Consider the following 20166-nt stretch of genomic DNA (forward strand, 5'->3'; position numbering starts at 1 on the left):
TCATGTACAGGCTAAACTCGCATTAGTTTTGATAGAACTTACATGTGTTCAATGAAGTGAAAATGGGACCACAGTTTGTAGGGGAAAAAACTTGAAATAAGGTAAGATTCTTAATTATAAATAAGATTTCCATTAATAAATGTTCAAGATATGCCATGAAAAAAAAATCGGAAACCACAGTTTATACTAAGTAAACAAATTAAGTACTTAGATAGTAGTAGCTTGTTTCTAATTTTTTATTTTTCATGTATTCATATATTTTGTAGTACCCACAGATCTTATCTAGATGGAGTCTTTGTTATATTTAGTGCTGTATAAATATGCAATGAAATACTGACCCAAAGATATTGAAGTATTAATTTTATTTATAGCCCAAGCCAACCCTGTTGTCTACAACATTGAGCTCTTACATAAGTAAAGTATTTGATATTGATTTCTTACAAGATTCAGTGGAACATTAAATAAACTAATTTTCCTTACTGGGTCTGGTTATATGAGTTAACCACTAACATTTGTCCCTGTTTATTAATTATTATCCTTAATGTTTCTTTGCATAATTATGTATAAAAGAAACAGCATCTGTCACTTAGATCAAGTCAAAGTTGACAGAACAAATCTAGTTATTGTAATTGTTAAGTAAATAGACACTTTGTTTCTTGTAATTTTTTGATTCTATCCTGCCAGAAAACAGGCATTTTTTTCTCATGTAACTGAAAACTAGCTGAGCAGGGCTAATTCACAACTGATTTGAAGAGTAAAGAAAATTTGTAGTATATTTTCCAGGGTGCAAGAAAATAAAATTCTGTCCCTAAATCAGGAATTTCTGTAATTTGCAAAGATTCTTACATGATTGGAATCAAAATCTTGTAATGATGGAATATTTCTGAACAGGAAAAAATTATTTTCAATAGGTGATGAACAAAATGACAGTTAACTACTATAGTGAGGGATCCATTTATGTTTTAATATCTTATACAACAGCAATTCTTCAATGTTTCAGATGCAGTTTTATTGCTGCTATGGTTACTGCTGTCACTTGTGTGTGTGTCTATGTTGATTTGTATACTCCATGAAAGGACATCCAACCTGGGCTCATAATCTATATGAAATAATGTATTGGTTAGCCACAAATGTTACCACAACGGGAAATAAATATATGATTCCACTTTGATTTTTGTATTAAAGAATTGTGGGATGTTCATTCCTTTGCTGTGGCTTATTATTAATATCAAGTGTGTGGAAAGCAAATCAGTGTGATTTCTGGGCAGGGAGCTTTGACTCTCTGGACACTCTGAGGAGGCACTGGGGTTTTTGGGCAGAACTTGCAGGGACGGGACAGGGACAGCTTGTACTCCTGAGCCAGGTCATGTGTGACAGACCAAGGGCTGTGTAGCAGTGACAGACTGGTAGTAGCAGCAGCAAAGGGGAATCTTTAGCACTTTTTCTCTAGCAATTATGCCCTATTGCAAGGATGAACTCATCTGCCTGACTACTGGACTAGATCCAAAGGAAGAAGAAGCCTTCACAAGCCATATCTTATTTTTTTGAAAAATACCAGGTCAACAATTGCTAAGTTATTCCTGTTTGTTTCTCAAGGCCTTCTAGAGAACTTGACATGTCTGGGTGACTCTTGCATGACTTCAGCCACCATGTTTGATAAGCTAAGCAGAACCTCATACTTAAAATTTCCCTTCCTACACTGCAGCCACATTGTGCTTCTTGTTGGAATCTGTTGGGACACCATTTCTTTTAAGCTATTTTGTATCTCCTATAACTGTCTGACAAGATGGTTGTACCAGGGTGGTGCTGGTGGCACATATTAGCTATTGGACCCCTCCAGTTTTCCTCTACATCTTTCCCTGTTTCCTCTTGTTCCCTACAGCAAGAGATTGTAAAAGTAGCAACAGAGGGTCATTTTAGCCATGCTGCTCTATCATGCAAGTCCTACTAAGCCAGCAATATGATACACCTTAAGCTCTCTTACTTCTTTATGTATTATAGATCTGGGACAGAACACTAGAACAGCAAAAAGAAGATTTCTTCACAGCCAGCCACCAGCTCAGTTGGTAGCAGAGATGTGTTTCACTTGATCATTGAAGCCAGCAGTGACTGGAGTCCATTTCTGAACAGCTCTGTGCTGCATAAAACCCATTTCTGTTTTTCAAAAGATTTCAGTATTTGACATGAAAAAAATGGTAAGATAGAAAAAGGAAAGAGTTCTCATTAAAAGTGTTCATAGAACTGAAGTTCTAAAGTATTTGTATTCGTGCCCTCCCTGCTGCTGGTTGTTCTTGAGAATCAGGACAAGCTAATTTGCTTGCTATTTGCTGGAGACAGAAAGTAATATAAGTAAAGTAGGAAGTTCCAAAGCACATTGCTGACTTAAACCAGTTCAGACACTTTTTGCAGGTTGTTTATGCTATTATTCCTAATGCAAATTAATTGAACTGCAAAATTTTTATTGATGCTGGTGTAACTAATGTTTTTCCCTCCAGGTATGTGTCTGTTGATGTTGTGAGCCTTGGCCATTACTTTTTCGGGTCTTATTTCTTTGGATGAGTCGCGTATTTATTTGACATCCTTTTGGAATTTTTTTGTCAAATTAAGCAAGTTTGGTTTAAACAGATATGTAGATGGTGAAGTGCAAGTTAAACTTCTGTCCTTTGTTTTAATAAATTTGGCCTAAATACTTGGGATTTAAAGATTTCCTTTCAGCACCACGTGGTTAATGAATCTATATAGCTGTCAGTTTTCAGTATAGCTATTGAAATCAAGCTGACTTGTTTTTAAAAGAGAAAACTTTTAAATGAATCAGAGGGTGAAGAAATAAAAAGGATTTCAAAACATTTTTCTAGGAAATGGGTTCACAACCAGAGAGAACCATAACAGAGAGAACTTTGATACTTTTACAAAAAGTAATATTTAAATCATAGTTGTGAGCAAAACAAGTTGAAATTAAAAATAAAAATTAAAAAAAATTAAAGAAGAAAGAGAGAAGGAAAAAGAATTGGAGGGGATCGGTAAAGATAAAGTATTATCTCATCCTCTTGATTTTCTAGGATAGCTGCTGGTATAGGCAAGTGTGATTTTTACCCTCTTTGCTAAGCAGCAATTGCAGAGTTAATTAGTCTCCAGCGTTAGCAAGTGGGTGGCATTTACTTTTATAATAATAGGTCTGTCTCTAAAGAGGAGATAGGACAGGTCATGATTGTGTACCTTATCTTTTGAGGCAGGAACAGTAAAGACTCTGTAAATGGGTTTAAGCAGAAAGTTAACTAAAAGCATTTTGGTGTGTCCCAAGAATGTCATTTGTTCTAATTATAGAATGGCAAATATCAAGTAGAAAGGATGCTGTGCTGGGGTGGTGCTGGTGACTCAGTGCTCACTATTCACTGCAGAGCAGGCTGTCAGAAAGTGCTACTTTTCTGACTCACTGCATCTTGTAAATGAAGAAAGAAACATGAGCTATATTCATATTATATTCATAAGTGCCATGTTATTTAATTCTAACAGTGTTTGGAGGATTTGCTCAGCTACTGAGCCCTTTGAAGTGTTAGGCCCTTGCTTAGTAGTAACAGTAGTAATGCCTAACAGAGTTACTGGCATTTTAGATGTAGCTGTGGGCTTAAGTGCCATGCTTAGGCAAAAATAACAAAAATAGCAAAGGTAGTGTCTTATTATAACAGAAACATCATCTAATTTTTGGCTCCGTTACATGAGTTCCAAACAAAGAGAGAAGCACATACACGGACATTAAAAAGAGTTTAATACTCACCATAAAAATAATTCTAATCTGATCCCGTTCTGAATGCTTGGCTCATTAAACAAAAAACCCAAACTAGTCACCCAGTGAAAAATACATTAAATGTTATTCTTCCTGAGGAATATTTTTTCCCAAAGAAACTTTGTTGTTATCTCATTTCCTTTTTTACATCAGAAAAAGAGTTGTAGTTCTGTAATAGTCATTTTTCATGATGTAATGTAAACCATTAGCATGTATTTTAGGCTTTATATACAAAAATAAATTGTGACCATTATTTCAATGTTTGCTCCTATCTAGGGAGTGTTGAGCAAGACAAGACTCATCACCTACATGAAGTAATGGATAATTCTGAACTTCTTCAGAGAGGGATCTGAGCCTTTTAAAATCAACTTCCAAACTGTTTTGCAGTCATACCTAGAGTAACAGGGAAATTTTTCCTCTGATTTCAGATGCTATGGATAATTTTACCATAAAATTATTATATTGTGTGGAATTCCACTTAACTCTGCTTTTGAAAACTGGCTAGTTTTTTACATGGGGGTTTTAAACAAAACAGCTTTGTTAGCTGATTGTACATTATGTCGAAGAAGTAGTCAATGGCTGAGATGTTAGTGATATAAATGTCTTTAAAATTTTCCCCTGAAAACCCTATCAATTCTTCTTAATTTTTTTCCCCCTATACAATGCACTATTATTTTTGTCAAAATTTTACAGTATTATCCACAATAGTCAGTATGCTTGAAGACCTCTTTGGAATAGGTCTTTGGAACAAATCTGTAAGTGGTTTATTTCATTTTGAAAATGGAATGTATAGAAGGAAACTGCAGAGCAGATGGAAGAAATGCTATTACAGATTTGCAAACAGTGCAAAGACATAGCTAGTTAGTGCCTGGCAAGATTTTGGCTGTGGTTTTTTTTGTCATTTGAGAGATATCTTGCTAAGGATGGATGAAGTGCTTTTAGAAGTGAGATTAGAACCGGCATATATAAATAATTTTTTTGTTTTGTTGTTATTTGTCCATTACATCCCACTGAAGTTGAGTATATTGGTTTGTATTGGTTTGAAGTTGCTGTACTGGTAACAGCAACATGTTTAAAATACAGACAACTCAGTGAATGGAGCCATTCAGCAGATTCTGTTTGCTGCTACTGAAGATGGAGCTCTAAGGACCTTTGGTCTGTTTTTTTCTTTGCTTTATTATTCTTCTGGTTGTAAACTGGGCTCAACACATTTCAGAGCCCGGTCTTCAGAGCCTTCCTTTCTGACTCTGGATGGTTGGAGATAAATGCATGTAATGCAAATGTGTATGTGCATATATCCACGGATATTTATGTTTACAAAAAAAAAAAAGGAGGGGAATTGTGTTTTAAGCTAATGCAAGACTAGCACTTTGAAAAGAACCTGGAAGATACTACAAATTAATCTTAAATTTGTTTTAATCTCATTAAGACTCAATGCACATTTTTAAAACTGCTGTTGAACTTTTAAAACTGACTCTGCTCAATTCCTAGTCAGTAACTTTTGTGTATAAGACTTAGTCTACAGCTGAGGCATATTTTGAGTTTCTAGTTTCCAGGTTCTTTAGAGCCACTTTAGAACAATAAATTCGGTTGTTTTATTTTGTTTTTATTAATTATGATCAGTAATCATCATCTGCCTGTTTATCTGTGGAGCTACGTTTTCTTATGGTCTCAATCACCTTTTATAAGTTTATTCTCTTTAATGAAGAAACACAGATGTAAGTAACAGTGACTTAGGAAGAATAATTATACAGATCACATATGCAGACACACACATACAGAAGCTGACTCCCAGCAACACTGGTTCTACAGACACAAAGGCAATAATGCATAGCAATTTCAGGCTTACCAAGAAAATACAACAGATAAGTTGATGCCAATTTCTAACAAATCCAGGGAAAGGTTAACAAGTATTTTGATGGTGTTGGATCAAAGCAGAGAGAAAATTATCAATATGTGAGCAGTTAACTTCTGTGTATTTTGATTGTCAGTGATTTGGTCATGAATCATACAGTAATTTAATATTTAGAAATAATGTACTGTGTGCTGTCACCTTAACGAGCATAGCATTCCATGGTGCTGTGCAGTATTTTGTCTAAGATAAAGTTATGGTCTATTTGTTGTGTATTTTGATGTTGCAATGAAGTGTGGTTAACACTGACGTTTGAGTGTATAATAGCATAAATAGGCTTTATTTTCCTTTTTAGCAGTGATTTCAGCTTCTTTTTCTCCACTGTGCTTATGATTATTCTACTGAAAAGAATGACAAACTGGTAGCACCACAGTATGATGATAGAGTGCAGGCTACTAATATAACGTGTCTGAAGAACTGCATTGAGTTGTGGTAACCAAACAATTTAAGAAACACACTGCTGGCCACGGGCATTTATGGATGTGCAACCTGTGAGTCTGATTTTTTCAAAATGAATTGTGGCTATGGTATAAGTTAAGTGAATATGTGCTTGTGGACGAAAACTGTTCCTACACAACTAGAAAAAAAGCTGAAATTCAGTTAATAAAAGCTGATTTTTATATATAGCTCCCAGATGCTAGAGCTATGGAAATATTGCACCATTAAGTACACTTAAATGTACAGAAGATGCAGAGTGGTGTTTTTCTTCTGACCTCTGCTCTGAACTCTTAACCATAGTCTGGAGGTTTATTGCCTAACTTGAAAACTTCCCATTTGGAATGGAGTTTCTTCATGGAGAATGACAAAGATATGGCAGATTGAGAAGAAATTCACATCAGGAAAGTGGTTGTTATTTTCTGGGTTATTTTTGCAATGTTAATAACTATAAATTGAAAATGGGCTCAAAACTAGTTCTAGGCCTTATGCTATTAAAAGGTGTTGTTTTGGTTGTGGCCCTGTTTGGGATGGGGACAAAGTCTGCATTGATGTGCTATTAGGTTTATTTTCTGAGGAAAGAATTTTGATGCTGATCTTAGCATTCCTTGCAATGGATAGAGAAGACACTTAGAGCACCAGTGGTCAAGGAATTCAGACAGGATAATGTCTTCCTCTCACTTGAGGATGTCACCGTGCAGCTTTTCCTGCAGAGCTGTAACATGGGCACACCTCTGTCCTCCACCTCCAGTTTATCTTTCCACAAAAAAGTGAAACTATTATTTGGCTTGAGCAAGAAGTGGCACAGTGGACTTAAGTATTCCTGCATTGTTCACTCTTTTTGATCTCCAGTATATATTTGGGTTAGTTCTTCTTTCATGTCTAGCTTTTGAAAGCAGCAACTCTGTGTTTGTATGCTGTTCCAAAACATCAGGAATGCAGCATTTTCTGTTGTAGGTAACATAATGATTCTTTTTTAAAATTGTAGTGCCTCAAGTGGTTCTTGTTATGGATACATTCTCTTCTCATCTTATGTCCATAATAAAAACATGCTACCAAGAGCCTACTCCCTCAGAGAAGAGAAAATAGCAGCAGCTCTGTGAATTTTCCTGTCGTTCTGGGGTTTGGCTGTTCTTGTCAAAGTGTCAGGATGTGGTGATAACAGCATAAACCCCTAAGAGATGTTAAAATTAAATCAAATTGATGTAAGAGTTTTGTACAACATGCAGTTTCCAGTACGTCCTTTGCATCAGCTTTTTTCCTTGTGCATGGCTTCCTTGTAGATGAAACATGTTTCTACTCTCAGCTCTGGTACTAACATGTGCTGTTTTGCAAGGAGCTGTGGCACTAAAGCATGCTTCACCCAGAGGCTGGCAGTGCTGGAAGCACAGGGCAGAACACGTCAGTGTGCTTGTGGGTTCGGCCAAATGGCCCTAAGAAGAGGGAGATTGAGGGAAAGAGAAAAAGAAATCACACAACAGATCTTTACCAAGAGGTGTGCATCAAAATGCCAGCGTGCCAGCCTGGCCCTACAGCTGGCTCAGGGCAGGGGTGGCAGCACACAGCTGGGGAGGGCACTCTGAGCACCTTGACCCTGGAAGTGCCGCGGGGTGTTTGTCCGTGCCCTCCCTGCTACCTGGGCTTCACATTTGAACAGCTTCTTTCCCAAGGCAGTGGGGCCAAGGCCTGTGGTTCACATCACCTCTCAGAACTATATTGCACATGATGGCTTGGTGCCAATTTGCACCTGTTAAACTCAGGCTGAAGCAGTGCCTCTCTTGCCTAGGAAAGCCTGCAAAACGATTTAAGCAAATGATGAGAGTTCTCCCCCTTCCTCCCTCTCCCCACTTCAGTTTTTATATGGAAGAGAAACAAATATTGAGTATGCTTTTAAAAAACATTAGTAGTATAAATCACATGCATATGCTGACTGATTCTATTACCTCATTTTCAATACAAACCTCTTGAACAGAATCCCAGAGGATGCATTTCTGCTTTAATCTCTCAGTAATCAAGCAAAAATAGGTATTTTACAAGCTTTCACAAACAAATGCTTAGATTGAACTGTAATTTGCATGTTAGTACCTGAATGTGTTGTTTCTGACTTTAATGACTTAGTTTTATACTATTATTTTAATTGTGTTTGGGGTATTTTATCAATAATTTTCCATCAATACTTTTATCAATATTTTTATCAATATTATATTGAAATTGATGGGACCTTGCTGATATCTAATACTTTGTCAATGAAGCCTTTCCACCTTATGGTGGTAACCATTGACCTGTGAGTTCCTGAGAGGAAAAGAATACAGGCTTTACTAGATTTTTGTCAACAGTTCTTGTAAGGCTTTTGAACTAGACTATCTTGTCTTACCATTATAACTCCACTGATTTTAATAGCGCTGCCATTTTTTACCTGAGTAAAAACACTGCAGTGGTATCTTGAATAGGGGGATTTTGATTACCCTTCTGGTGATGCTAACAGCCTGCAGGAGGTCACCTGTCAGAGCAGTGGATTGCTCAGTTAGAGGCAGCAGAATTCACTTCCACATCTGTTTGCAGCTAGCAGGGAGAAATAAATGATTTTAGCCAAAGGTAATGCAAGGCAGAAGGCTAATGGCTATCTGTTCCTCACCACGAGTACTGAAGGTATTACTGTGCTGATTGCTCAAAAAAATTCCCTTGCTCAAGTAAAGCAATGTGAATTTTTTGAATTAACTTCAGTAGAGTTTGGTTTATTGACCTATGGCTTTGGAAACTTTTTCTTCCTTTTCTGGCTTTTTTAGAAATTCTCAAAGGAAAAGCGTATATCTGCAGCAGATATAATATAAATTTTAAATAACTATTACAACACAATTCTCTGTAACTGCAGACATGAATTTCGATGCTAATCTCTGAATATAATGAACTTCTGTCTGTTATTTTGCTCTCAGATAGATGCTTGGTTCCAGTATCCAGTAGGGCAGAAAAATAACTTATCAGCATTCATTAGATATGTGAAACCCAGTGGAAAATTTCCTGTTGCCTATGAAAGTTGCTTTCTAAACTAGGAAAGGACGCATGAAAGGAGAGAAGGCAAAACAGAACTGAAATTGGATAAGGAGCCTTTCACATAGGGGTTATTAGTTATCAAAAGCTATTCTTACATGATGGCTCACTGGTATTCTGAATTTAATACCATATGTGGGTGATCTCATCATTGCTTCTTACTTAATAATTTAACATCTCTTATTTTTGCTGCTGGGACCTGGGTTTCTTAGTTGTAGCAGATTTTTGGGGTTTCTTTGTCCAATTTTTCACCAATAAAAAGGAACATTGTTTGTCACGACTATGTTTTCCACTATAGACACCTTTTCTTCACAAATCTTATGAGATGAGCTGGTCTGCAGAGGAAAAACAAAGTGAAAAAAGTCTGTCCTCTGCTCTTTGCTTCTTTGACATAATGGCAGTGCCACATCAATTTCTGGTTTGCTTCAGAAGTGTTCATAAGAATAGGTGAGCTGCCACCCGTCCTCTTGTTCTACAATTGCACTTTGTTATAATTTGTTTACACCTAGGGTGATTTGCTTGATCTGAGTCAGAATGGATTTTTTTGGTCTCAGTGGCAGGAGCTCTATGGTTTCTTTCCCCTACATTTCCTCATAACAACACCAATGCAAAATTAGATTGAACAATTAGAGCAATATAAAACTCACAATTGTTTAGAATCAAGAACAATTGAAAAACTTAAAATCAGATGCCTGACTTGTGATTTCATTTTCAGACTTTACCCATGATCTGCATTTTCTTAAAGGTCAAACCCAAGAATTTTGTGTGTATTTCTAAGGGGTGGGGTGGGATGTTGTTTCAAAACTGTAATATCTTGCAGACATCCAGCGAGTAACATCTATGTTTTCTGTAACAAATCTAAAATTTTTACTTAACAACTAAACAATAACATCCTGACCTCTAAGCATCCCAGTGTCTAGCTTTGATGAGCACATGACTGATGGATTGAAAGAGGAAAATATGTTATTATTTTGCAGGATACTACTTCAGTTATAGTTAAATAAGATTCCCTATATTGATCTGGACATGAAAACAAACACCAAGATGGCTTTAACTTAATGTATGAGTTTAGTGTATGAATTCAATTAACAGAGTCATAAACAAGCAGGGAAAAATTAGCTCACCCTCATTTCTAGGTTACAGATGTAAAGAGGCAAAAGACTTAAAAGGAATCTAATTTTTGCCCTTACCATGCTTAAGTCAGGGTAGAGGACTTGTAAACTTGCCATGAACTTTAGACAGTTCACTGTATCTGGACTTCTGAAATACCACTATTTGTAAAGGAATTTAGACTTCTGACTTTTTTAGAGACCTCTGAGCCTCAGAAATTAAGTATGAACATCTCCATGTTCCTTCTTACTGTTAAAATGACTTTCTAAATGCCTAATTGTGTAAATTGAAAATTTCTTAAGTGGAAAAATTTCCATATCATAAACTTGATCCATCAGCTGTTAAATTGGTGTTGATTCCTCAGGTAAATTCTGTAATTTAAACCAATTATCTTCATTAGATTTTAAGTGTCAGAAATAAATTAGAAGCTGCCTAATTGTTAGTGCTTTTCACTTGAGAAATACTGTGAAATCATAGCTATGACTTCAAAAATATGGTATAAGAATTATTTTGACTCCCTGGACTAAAACTGAGATGTGATTTGCTCTTTCAGTCAGTTTTAGGAAGGGACATGGAACTCTAGCCTCATGATATTTCACATGTACAAAGGAAAGTGTAGTCAGTGAATACCATGTTTAAAGGACAACTTCAGCTTCAAGGAGCCCAGGCCTAGCACTGTGCTGCAGACCTTACTCTAAATTCATTCCTACTTACTATTCTTCCAAAATATATATTTGCAAAGAAATGTTTTACTAGAACATATTAAAAATACATTTTCTTAATCTAGAAAAGTTTTCATTGGTGTTTTAAAAAATCGTTTGCTTTATGTAAATTTTTAATGCAACTGAGCAGAACAGAATGGAACATCAGAATATTTTTGCTTTAAGGCTAAACAAATTTGATATTCCTATACAAATTTTCTGTAAAAGCAAATGAAATGAATGATCGTACAACTGTCACAGGAAGAAGGGTTTTTAGTCTTTTCTTAGTACATATAAACCACTGTAGAGCATATTTATTATGTTTCAATGGCTCCAGTGCCTTGTATTTCAGGGTAAAAATCCCATTCGAAGGGTTTTGTGATATCAGGGATCATTGCCCAGTTAACTTGCTGGTGAAGAAAGTGAAGAAAGCTTGTAGCATACCCAGGAATTCCATTCTAATCCAAATAGGAGAATTAGAATTTTAGCCTACTGATTCAAAAAAGAAGAAATTTTATTTTTGTTATCATTTTTAGCTGGTATGTTTGTGGGTGATTTTAGCAGAACAAAATTTGGTCTAAGGCATAGGTCTAAATTATCAGGATTCAGATACTAACTACTGAGATGTTCATTTGGATACGGTAAATATGCATAAAATTAAAATAACCCTGAATATGAAAGAAAATATAATTGGATTTACATTATTTAATATTTTGAAGCACAAATTGTGTGGCTGAAGAATCCATGTTAGTAAGTCTGGGTCTAACCAGGTAACAAAATAGGGGAGAAAAAATTCTGAAAAAGGGACGAAGAGTAAGACAAAAAATCTACGGGTAACCAAGAGCTTACAGTAAAACTATTAAATCTCTTCCAAATTATAACATCTCTGTTTAGGAAAATTTAAACCTTCTCAGGGTGCATGGTTTATCCCCATTATCCATTTGTGTCAGTGATATCTTGGTTTGCAGTAGCAACAGCAAAAGTGCAGTGTTTTAAGAGATTGAAATAGTTGTTGGCATGGGTGAGACAGGGGTTTACTCAACCAAGAATCAAGTGCTGTAGAAGTTCTTTGGGGTTTGAGTTCTTTGTTCTTTTTTGCTTTTGGAGGCTCATTCTATTTTATTGATGTTTGCAGAGTTTCTTGAGAGTTACTTATGTTGTAAATTCACTCTTCTTAAGTCATTGGTCAAGTAGTGTCCCTTCTTTGAGAAGCACAGTCCAAATTAAATTATTTCTGCTTAGGTATTTTCCTACCATCTAAACTGCAGTAAGAAAAATGCCACTGACTCACTGGTGGTGCTGCATGATGTATCAAAATCTTACCTGAGATATTGATGACTGACAAAAATAAATAAGAGCCTGAGAGCAAAGGAAAGTATACACCACCTGCCTTTCTAAAGAAACCTTGAAGTTATGGATTTGATTGACTAAATGTCATCAGCTAGAAGGAATCCCATGTTTTTGTTTCCACTGTTGATATCTTTCTACTTCATTGGGTCTTACTGTTCTTAGCTACCTAGTTGCAACCTAGAAAAATATGCTCTTTTTTTTTCCTGGTACCCTACTTTTTGAATTTTGGTTGCACATTGAGTAGAACTTTTCAATAAGTTGTCCATAACAACATTCAACTTTCCTGTCTAAGTGGTTACAGCACACTTTGGGACATAGCAAGGTGTAAAAGTAAATTACATTATTGCTTCCCAGATGAAATGATTGCTTTGCAGATGGATTTTCTGGCATCTACACACTTCAACCCAACCAATTCTACAGTTTTTTGACTCCTAGGCAGCATTTACTTCATGACAAAATATTAGCTTTTATCTGAAGTTAAATCACTAAAGAATCATTTTGCTGCTGGTACACTTTCAGCTCTGGAAACTATATCAGTGTGGAGTTGAGGGAAAAGGGAAACAACACTTATACAATTTTTCCTTGGACTATATTCAGTAATTTTGTTTCTTAGTAGCTCCTTGCAAGAAAGAAGGAAAAAAACCAACTCCACAACTAGAGCTAGACCCTCAACCAATACTATTTGATGTTGCTCTTTCCTTTTCAGGAGGCTAACTCTATTTTCCCATACAGATCTTTAGTTTTGTCTTACTTCCTTCTCATGGTATGGTCCAGTTTCTGATTCCTCTGAAATGCTCTTTTCCTCTGTATTAATTTTAATAAAGTTATGCTTAAGGAAAGGCTGCCATCACACTCTGTTGGTTATAAAGAGGAGAGGAATCCCATACCAAAGGGCAAAAGTCCAACTGCTTTTGCCGAGCCATAGTCTGTGCCAGTCCACTCTTCTGCACTCAGAAAAAGCAGTGCAGCAATGAAAATAGTCAACCATCTCTTCAGAGTAGGTGATGGAGTCTGTGAATGTCTATTCTGGTCAGTGGACTGAAAATGCCTCTGAGGATCTCTGCTCTAATCTTGTCTCTGTGGTTTTCTGCAGGCATCTAATCACTGTTAGCTCAGATAACACCTCAATCTAGCTGTCTGTTGTACTCCTGCGATTAAACCCCTCCGTTTTCTGCAGCACAGAGAGGGGCAGTCAGTAAACCCCTTCACTCCAGTTGGCTGAATTGCTGTTTGCTCTTCGGTTGATAGCTTTCGGGCACAAACTTAAAGTCAGGTTAATTTCAGGATCTGTAGCAAGATGCTTTCAAGTATCCTTGCCTCCCTCTTTCTCCCTCATTCTCTGATCCTTTCTTGTACATGATGTACTTGAAACATGTGCTTGGGTATTTCACCCTGCTTAGGCAGTTATTTTTAAAATCTTCCATTCAATGCCTAAATATAGTCATTCTTAATTTCCTCTATTTCTCAATGATTTTCACATTGACAGTTAAAAATTCCCCTAACAATAAAAGTACTATTTATTACTCCAGAGGAGTATTTTCTTCGCCCAGGACTTTCAGGCTCGGGTTTGAAATAGAAGCACAATAGGTTTGGTGGCTACAATCATATGGTTGCAATAGCCCTGAGGCCAGGCAGACTGAGGAGGAATTTTCAAAGTGCCTCACCAGCTTTCTCTTCTGTTTGTCTGTACCCCAGTATTTTGCAGTTGTTAATTCTTTTCATTTTACCTAAGGGATTTCATTAGAACAAATCATTAGTAGTGCCTATGATGAGAATTCTAAATTTCCTCTATTTCTGATCCAATTCCTTTATCAAATACTGTGATACTTCAAAAGGTTGTTTTATGAAGTTATATGTTTTCAGTCAAATGGTGTAAGGAAATACTGCATATAGGGTCAGATTGTTTGTGTCTGTAACTGGGGAAAAAAAAATTCACAGTGCTGATACCCCACTGTTCAGTTTATGATCAAGCAATCTTAATAGTTCATTGTTGAATGCACTTTCATGTTCTAATTTTTGGACATTATAGAGTATGAGAATCATACACTGCTTCCTATTTTTGGTAAATGTCAGACCATTACATTGGAAGAAAGTTGAGGACTCTTTGGTCCTGCTAAGAGATTTCTCAAGTCTTTCCTTTCCAAAGATTTGTGGTTAATTGACAGTCTTTGAAACTGAAGCTCTGCAAATTACAAACTAGAAGCTCGTGTTTAAAAAGTGTAAAGTAGAACTCAACAAGCTTTAGCAGAGTAAAAAGCTGGTGATTGAACAACCAATATGTCCTGGAATCTGTAAAAAACATGATGTGTTGGTAAACAGGAATCTGACTTAATGATACATTAAGGATTCTTGAACTGAAATTCATTTAAGAATCAAGGAGCTGAAGTGAGCAGAATGATTCTATTTAGATATTACCACCTGAAATTTTGTATGTTTAATCTGAGAATCTTTGAAAAGTGAGACTTTCCAGAAGTACCTATTTAAGGTATTTAAGTGACTCTGAAAACCACAAAGTACTTTCGTAAATGTATATTGGGGTGTTTCATATTATTTAACAACAGTTGTTACAATGAACCAAATGCTGCAAAGTACAGAATGCAAGCACAAATGGTGCATGTATTAGACTTGGGTTTTGTTGTAGACAGTCCTGCCTGTCTGTTAGCACTGTGTCTGCTGTTGACTCCTGGCTGACAGAGCAAGACTTCATCTGAAACCTGCTTATTTAGTTGCATTGAATTTCTCTTCTGACCTGTTGAATAGCCCAGTCACATGGCAGAGATATTTAATGTGCTGCCTTCAACCTATCCGATTAGGCTGAAGATTTATGCTTAATCCAAACCAGATGGTTGAATGGATTTTAAAAAATATAACTCTACAGTCCTTATCCTTACCTGGTTTTGTTCTTTACATTTTCCTTTGGTTTCTGGTAATCATTCTTCCGTACAGTTTGCACCTCTCTCTGCTGCCGAGCAGTGGGATTCATTCTCCCGGAACCCACCGGACCAGCAGGCACAAAGACAGGTACTTTGCAGCTCTGCAAAAATGGAGAGTGAAATACTGTGTCCTTCAAAACATAAAAAATGTGTAGAATTAAAACAAAAGAAGATATGAAGGAGTTACAGTAGAGAGAGTGATACAACCATTAAGTTTCCAGAAATGGAGAACTAAAAACCTCATTTAAAGCAGGCTTTTCCAGGGACTATGAGAATATCACTTTGCATGCGAGCGTGTATCACTTATCATTTTATGCTATTTGTAAAATCTCCCAGATCATCACGGGACTTCAGATCTGGTCTTCCCTACCCCTGTTTGTTCAAATAAACGGAAAGGTGAACAACAAAGACCATAAAGATGCTGCTGCTGCCCATCTCTCATCATGTTTGTAATCAAAAACCTTCACAGTAAATGTATGAAACTATCACCCGTTTCCTGGACATGTTCCACATTAAATGTAGAACTACCCTTCACGTTCCTAAGATAAATTATTATTTAGTGTCGCTTATGTCTTCCAGCTGTGATATCCTGTGCATTGATTCCTTCTTCAGAGACGCTCCTGTGGCTACTTAATAATGGGCTAGGAGAGAAAATCTCAACTAGAGAGTACCAAAAAATTTCATTTAATTTGTTCTGTTTTAGTTTAGTCTTCCACTAAACCACCCCTTTCTCCAACAAGCCATTGTGTAGGGGTGAAATTTAATATCTGATATGAGAACAAGCATTGGTAATCTTATGGCAGCACATGAGATTAGGAACAATGAGGAGATTAATTTGATGAGGTTTGTTTATATCTTCTCTCTAAAACCTTTTCTGGGAAATTCTAAAGCTTTTTTGTAATCTATTATTAAATTCCAATATATCTCCCATTGGGTTCCTGCCTCGTATTTTCTATTTACTTAAATAACATGTGTTTTATGTAAGGACTGTATTTCCATTCTTCCTTAACCTACAACATTTCTATTGAGTTGTCACTGTCGAGTGAAAACTACTTTTGATAACATTGACCCTACTTTTGCCAGCATAGACTGCTTTAAAATTTGACTTTAGATATGTTTTACTTTATTATGAAGAAATTGTGAATGCTGTGCTACTGAGTCCCAATGACCTTCCTGTATCCCTGCAGGCTGGAAGCAGGAGCTCAACAGCTCCGTGCCCATCAGCACTGGAGAGGCTCAGCTGTCCGGCTCATGAGCTGCACGTAATCTTTGGGTGTGCAGCTGTGGAAGTGTTTCCAGACAAGAGAACTGCTCTGGAATCTCTCTACTTCTGGATCGCCCAATAACATCTTGCTCCTTGCTCAGCTGTGTGCAGAGGTTGGTAGGCACCTCCTAAAATAAAGGTAAAAATCCCATGAGAATAAGACAAGAAAAAAAGGTAATCAAAGAGAAGAGGAGAAAATAAGATGATTTTTTTTTTAATTTCCTGATGAGTTATGTCTCAGAAAGATATTTGGGTAATCAGTGAAAAAAAGAAAAGAGAATTTTGTGAAATTTCATTTCTCTGGAACTTGATCAAATTTAAGTAGAAAATACTTAATGATGAGAGCTGCATTATACCTTAAGACAACCAATTGGCTACTTCTCTTGAAAGACCATATTCAGTTACAAATAATTCTAAAATATACATCTGGTGGTATATTAAATTTGATTTTTTTCACTTATTTCTTTGATGTGAAATAAGAGAAAAAAATAAAATAGGACACCCCCCCAGTTTGTTTTTGATTGCTTCTATCAGCAGGAAAGAGCTGTGACCAGTAACACCAAGTGAATGTTCTAAGTCCAGTGAAACAGGGAACAGGATGTGACATTAATTAAATTCATGAATTTTTAAAGAATGAGTTGATTCAAACATCAATTTGCAGAATGACATAGCAAAAGAGTCCAAGAGCTCTTCCCTGAAGGGGTGCATAAACACTCAGTGGAACCTCTGCCTACCAGAGGTAGGGAGGAGGGGAGGGAGGAGGGGAGGGAGGGCAGGGGCGAGGCTGGGGTAATGGATGGTAAATGAAGTGTGACTTTCATGTGCTCCTGGCCTCTGGTCCTTCAGCCTTTGAATGCAATGTGTTTTTTCGATGACAAATGTTAGAAAGTTGTTTATTGCCCGAGGTGTTTTAGGTGCCAAAAGGCTTGCAAATGAAAGATGGCAAAGCAAACATGAAAGAGAGCATGAAACTATTAATGGAATGTCAGTTGATGTATACAAGTGCAGAAATAAAAACAAAATTATGTTAATACCTTCCTCATTATTTTCCCTGGAAGTAGACCCTTACTCATCTGTCCTTTCTTTAATATCCTTTAATTAAATGTGTTTAAATAAATAAAAAAGCCCTAAGCATATGTTATGACTAATGATATTACTCTAATGCATTTCTCCAGTAGCAATCACAGCTGAATTGTTGGCACATTTTCAATGAGACCACAGTTCTCATTCATTCAGCAGTTCTTGTGAAAAGGGACTGCACTAATTCACCATATTGATTAAATGATTTTACAGCAATTTCTAGGTTATAATAGTGTGTATGTCTGTGCTTGTGTAGAGGGTGAATATGCTTTGTTTAGTTAAAAAAAAAAAAGAGGAAAACAAGAATTTTGGAAACTAATACTTTGTGTGACTTTTTTTCTAAGATATAAATGGATATAAATAAACATATAATGAAATGTATAGCAGAGTTTTCATGTATATCAAGGTCAACATTAATATTGATATTTTAAATTGTCTGGTCTCTCTCTGTGAAAATATGTCTTCCTTGGCTTATGATTCTATAAAATAAGATTGTTTAGTTCTGAGAAAAAAAAATTAGTGGAGTAGTCTGCCCATGGGGACAAAATGGATCCAATCCTGTCTTTTTATACCCAGCCTCATAACTGTGGGGAAAAAAAAGAGAATAAATTATTAGCTACCTGTAATATTTAATATATAAGACGTACAACATATACTAAGTTTTATAAGCTCTCCACTTCTTACACTCAGGTGCTCCATAATACTCAAGGCAAAAAGCTTTTGTATAAAAGTATACAAATGATATATTTGTATTATGTGGAAAAATAAAAAAGGAGAAGGAGCCATTTGAACACCTATTGCAACTTTCACAGGAGTCTATTAGCACTTGCATGGTCCACAACAGGACATTTTATGACTTTGTTATAGATTCTCATTTACTGGAATGCAGAGTCAGAATGCAGCTGGTTTGTTCCATATTTAGCAGTTTAACTATTTATTAACTGTCACAGCTCTCACCCTGTCCAAATATGTAACACTGAGAGCATTCAATTTTACACTGAGAAATCTCCATTACTGAGCATAAGGATCATTAACATAGCACAAGTTTAAATAATAAAGTTGAAAACAACTAATAAATCTACCTGTTTTTATTGTCAATTAAAATCTGCATACATCCTATGACATTCATTAAATATTAAGTGGATGGATACAATCAGAGATAATCATGCATGCCACTTATCCCTGAGAACATGAGGCACTGTTAATTCATAGGAACTGAAGGCCTAATTATTTCTATCACTGTAATTGATGGGCTTTGTATGTACTGCTTCATCATAGAAATTAATGTGAAATAAAATTTCCTCTAATTTATTGGCACTTCTGAAATAAAGGAATACTAGTTAAATATGCAGAATTCTGCATATGTGTGCTGTTGGAAATTTCAGTATTAATTTCTGCAATCTTTCATAAGCATATTTCAGCATGGTGTTTAAGTATACTGTAATTATTTCATTACCTAATTGCCTAATATGTTATTGACCATGTAGTAAAATTAATTTTTCGTTGGTGAATTTGATCACTGACTGTACATTCTGTGTTTGAGATAGGAAATAGCTCATTGCATTAAATCATCCTATGGTAAGCTAAATACTTTATAAAACACACATACAATGTTACATTAATATTCAAATATTAATTTTCCTGCATTTATGGTGTTATTGGCATCCCTTTACTCCCTGTTAAGTACACTGAAGGTAGGAATGCTACCTTCCATGTCTAACTTACTCATTTTCTCATATTCCTGTAAATTCAGCAACATTGGCTAAGTTAATCTGATCGCAGCATGACTGATAAAATTCTGCTACATGCAATAGAATTCAGATTAACTTGCTGGAGTGAGTACACTCTAAAATTATGGGGGTTTTTGTTTGGTTTTTTTTTTTTTAACTCTCAGCTTAGTGTAGATTTTTTAATGTATTTTTTATATATTGAGCCAACTATTTGCCAGCTTTTTGAGGTTTTGTTCCTGGAATAAGTGAACAATTTTCTAGAGATATTACTGTCTTCCCTGGTAGCTGTAAGGTGCAAAAAACATTGGCATTGTGCTGTGCAGCAGGGGTTGTGTGGACATTTTGATATCTGTTGTAACAAAAACTTTAATGCTGGTTAAGCATTTGGGCAAGACTTATCAGGCTTCTCTTCTGAATAACTTGGGAAGTGTCCTCTTGTCCTTTCGCCTATTCTCTCTGGCCTAAAATGCTGCAATTCAGAAAATGAGTGTCAATGTATTCAGGTTTTACAGTACTCTTGGAGATCCTATACTTTACAGGTCACAAAACTGACAGTTGGAAATAAAACACCTTGTTGAAACAAAAAATTAAACAGGTTAATTTCATGTATGTAGAGCTTACTGTTTCCCATATTCAAGCTAGGCCAGATGTCTCTGTGCTGGGATATACAGGGTGGGCTGAATTAAGGCATGTGGTTCTGGATTGGTTTGGGTGTTGTATTGTATATTTTTAGACATATAAAGATGTGCTTTTGATGAGATTGAGTTGCTTCCCTCCCCTTTCTAGTTGCACTATTAACCTGCTTTCTATCTTTACTTT

At 36.1% G+C, this 20166-nt stretch overlaps 1 long non-coding RNA gene across 1 annotated transcript in view; it reads left to right on the top strand.

The window, feature by feature from the left end:
• The window catches only part of LOC121665594, a 92818-nt gene extending 74922 nt beyond the window's left edge, over positions 1-17896 (top strand). The window contains exons 6-7 of the long non-coding RNA XR_006016420.1: positions 15287-15361; positions 16461-17896. This is a non-coding gene — a long non-coding RNA (uncharacterized LOC121665594). The remainder of the gene's footprint in view (positions 1-15286; positions 15362-16460) is intronic.
• The last annotated feature ends 2270 nt before the right edge of the window (positions 17897-20166 follow it).

The sequence above is a fragment of the Corvus kubaryi genome, unplaced genomic scaffold, assembly GCF_017639235.1.
Source record: "Corvus kubaryi isolate FWS band 111438036 unplaced genomic scaffold, C.kubaryi_AGA036_p1.0 37334, whole genome shotgun sequence".
Taxonomy (NCBI): domain Eukaryota; kingdom Metazoa; phylum Chordata; class Aves; order Passeriformes; family Corvidae; genus Corvus; species Corvus kubaryi.